This window comes from Nannospalax galili, unplaced genomic scaffold (genome assembly GCF_000622305.1).
Source record: "Nannospalax galili isolate Female #2095 unplaced genomic scaffold, S.galili_v1.0 scaffold128, whole genome shotgun sequence".
NCBI classification, from domain to species: Eukaryota; Metazoa; Chordata; class Mammalia; order Rodentia; family Spalacidae; genus Nannospalax; species Nannospalax galili.
The window spans coordinates 1,101,104-1,104,984 of NW_008360322.1; positions in this window are offsets into that span (position 1 = coordinate 1,101,104).

The window sequence follows — 3,881 nt, forward strand, 5'->3', positions numbered from 1 at the left end:
TGTCCTTTGTAAGTGAATGAAATTAGTTGGTGTCTATGCTGTAAATTTCTGTGTCATCATTAAGAAAAAATTTGATTATTATTAGTCAGGCATAAAAAACATAGGTTCATTTCTGAAAAAAATGTCGAGCAACACTAGTGAAACTATTTTCTTTAGTAATCCTAAGATAAACAGAACAGATTTTGAGATTCTACGGCGCATTTTTGAATGTTCATGTGTAAGAAAAGTAGAAAATGTTTTCATGATGAAGAGGTGAGTCTTTCGGGATGTTCATCATGTTGTTTTGAGTATGTCATTGATGTTTAATCAAAAAATGTATATTTCTTTTATTCTTATTATAATATGCACAAAAAATTCCTTCAGTTATCCAACCCTTGATAATCAATCTGAAGCTTTGTTTCAGGTACAAAATTAGTAAGAATATTGTGTAAAATTACATTTGGCTTATTCATATATGTTGCATGAGGCACAAATGGAATCAGTTTTTAAACCTAAACCTTAATCTCCAAGATATTTCATTATACATGGAAATACCCCAGAATGAAAAAAAAAAAAGGAAAAGGAAAACAGAAATCCAAAACTGTTCTCTTTTCAAGCATTTTGGAAAATGATCCTGTAACCTGTATTTACACAGCAGAAAAAGAACCAAATTTGGGCTGTGAGGATATAATTTCCCTGGCATAGAACAACTCATTACTGGACTTGTATCTATCTCTTGTTCTCCATTTTTATAACTTCTCTCTAAAATACCAAGAAGCCATTTAATTCTCTGAAAATGATGATGATAATAAAAAATAAGAAAAATTTATATTTATGAATGCTTAATATTAAGAAAAACCACCTGTAAAGACTCAAATATGTATCCTAATCTGGTGGAGTGTATTATAAACTCGGGTTTGTTCTCTCCAAGTTCTAAACTGAGGCACCTGAATCTCAGAATTTTAGCCTCAGGAAGTGTGAGAAAGTAAACTCCTACTGTTTTAGCCATGTGACTATACCATCTTCTTCTATGACTTTGATTAAGGTAACTCATATTTTAAACAGTTAAATTATGAATATATCTTCAGTTAACTTGAACATTTTTTAAAACAAGCACCTCAGAATATTCTGTTCTTTCCCCATGCTGCATTTTTTTTTTCTTTCCAGTTTGGAAATGGAAATTTTATTTGAATAATATGTAGCTGTAAATAAGTCTTCAGGCATGAACTGTAAGCTGAGAAAATCAGTGTAGAAAGGCACCAGGTATTGTAGTACAACCTTAAAGTAGCTTCTACAGTTTTCAAAATGAACTCTAAACTACTTCTGATATGAAAGACCTCATTATGTCTCAACCTCAGCTCTTACACTGAACTCTTTCCCTGTTGTAGTAACATAATTTTCTTTAATTTGTTCCTAAATATCACCTCCTCCTAAAGAGGTTTTCATAGTGCTAGAGAAACCACAGCGTATGAGTTCTGTATCCTTGATCAACCTCCCCAGCCATGAAGACTTTTACACACCCTGGCACATTTTCCTTCCTTTTCTCCTTACATCTTGCAAGATTTGTTGTGCAATTGCTTTCTTCTATTAGGCTTCAAGTTTTTTTTAACTTAAAATTTTTATTTATTATTACTATTTTATGTGTATGCGTGTATTGCCTGCATGTATTGAAGTGCACCCTTGTCATGCAATGCCCATAGAAGTCAGAAGAGGCTGTCGGATCCCCTGGAACTGGAGTTACAATCAGTTGTTAGCTGCCATGTGGGTGCTGGGATTCGAGCACGGGTCTTCTGCAAGAACAACCAGTGTTCTTAACTGCTGAGCCATCTCTCTAGCCCCCAAGCTTCAAAATTTTTAAAGTGAGATGGGATATAATTTTCTTATGAGCCAAGATTTCATGGCCAGTGGGGATTCAGAGCTTTAAACACATTGGCCGAGTCCAAACAGAATGGTTTTATGTCTCATGGACTTCATCTTTTGATTCGTAAGAAATACTGTTTTCAAATGTGTAGTTTAATTAGTTCTTCACATTTTCACAAACACACAAAAAAGAAGTTCTTCATGAATTGCTTTAAATATATAAACAAGAGGAGAAAAAGAATAGCAGACACTCATAGATCCTTTAACAATTTTTGACAATTAAAACTCAAAAGACAAGACCTTAGCAGTGAGGATACATAGGTTTCAACTGTGAATAAACCATTGAATCATTTAGGAACAATTGTGCAGGGAGGCTAAATTATAGGAATTCTGGAAGTAAAAAACTTTTTTCTTACTATAAGAATAGCTTCAAGTTAAAATAGGATAGAGAAAGAATGTATTGGGGCAAAGTTACGACCAACTAGAAACAGAAAAACCAAAAGCAAGCTAGGTAGGTACTGTTGTCTTCGTTAAAGCACTCCCCAGTTCAAGGGTAGACTCTAGGGTGCTTGGACCTTGGTACACCAGTGACACACATACCTTTTTTAAATATACATGTGCCAGCTAGGACTTTGCAGAGGCTTAAATTCTGGATGGGTGATTGGTCTTACTGACGCGTGTTAAGAGGTTGATGTTGCAGAAAGTAATGAAAAATTACTGTGAGTTTTTCTGGAGGTAAGCACATAGAAACATCCAAGCAAATAGTTATGGAGATTAGGAAATGCACATCAAGATCCAAAATAGTGTTACCATGATTGAGGCAAAATGAAATAAAGGGCAATATGCTTATGATGTTTTGAATGAAAATGGCCCCCATAGGCTCCAAGTATTTGGACATTTTGTCACCAGTTGGTGATGCTGTTTTGGGAGATCTTAGAAGGTGTGGCTATCCTGGAGGAAACGCACAACTGGGGGCGGGCGTAGAGAGTTCTTAAGGCTTGCCAGAGCTGGAGTTGCTCTCTTACTTTCTGTGCCTGCGTGATGATGTGAGAGCTTAGCTTCCCCTCCTCCTCCAGCCACCTCTGTCATCATGCCTCCCTGCCAAGACAGACTGTAATTCCCCTGGACCCAGATGGACTGCAATTCCCCTGGAACTGTAAACTCAAATAAATTCTCCCTTTCACAAGTTGCTTTGGTCAATGTTTCTATCACAGCAATGAAAAGTAATACAATGTGTAAACAGATTATCTCCTTTTACCCACCTTGAACCTTAGTCCTTACTAAAACGGTCTTTTCAAATACTTAAAACAAGACTTATAGAATATTCTATGTGACGATGTTTTGTTCTGTGTTATTTATTCTCCCAAGCCTGAAAGAACTTATCTGAAAACTTTAATTAAAACATTTTATTTTTCTCCTTAGAAAAAGTGGACAGCTTTCAGATTTTAATATTTAGGAATGAAAATAAACTTATTCTCTCTCTCTCTACATATATATATATACGCCTTGATCTAGGCACATAGAATTCAGGTTGCATTGTAATGTGTTCTCTGTGCTTTGTTATTTGACTCAGTTTTGTTATAGTTTATTTAAAAATGGTGGATGTATGAAACAAATTTAACAACTTACTACAGGACTAGACTTTGTGAGCTGAAAACAAACTTTTTCACTATTCAGCCTAGAAATCAATGCTTTATCTTAGCAAGTGTAAATGAGTTGCTGACTGGGTATTCAGGCGTATGCATCGGGTCCAACCACGAAAGACACTGTTTTATTCAACTCATACGCATTAGAATGTTACAGAGGAGAGCAGAGCCTCTCCTTATACTAGCAAATCTTCCTTTCAGAAAATCTGTTACTTTAGGCAGATTTTTTTTTGTCTCAGGTGAAGTAGAGAAAATCAAGACAGTCTTTGAATGGGGACAAAAACTCAAGTGGCATCAAGGCTCACTCTAAGAACTTCTCAGTTGTTTTCCTTCTTATCTGTAGGTTGCAGCTTTTTTATCTTTCTTCATCTCGATAATTCCCTTAATTTTAACAAT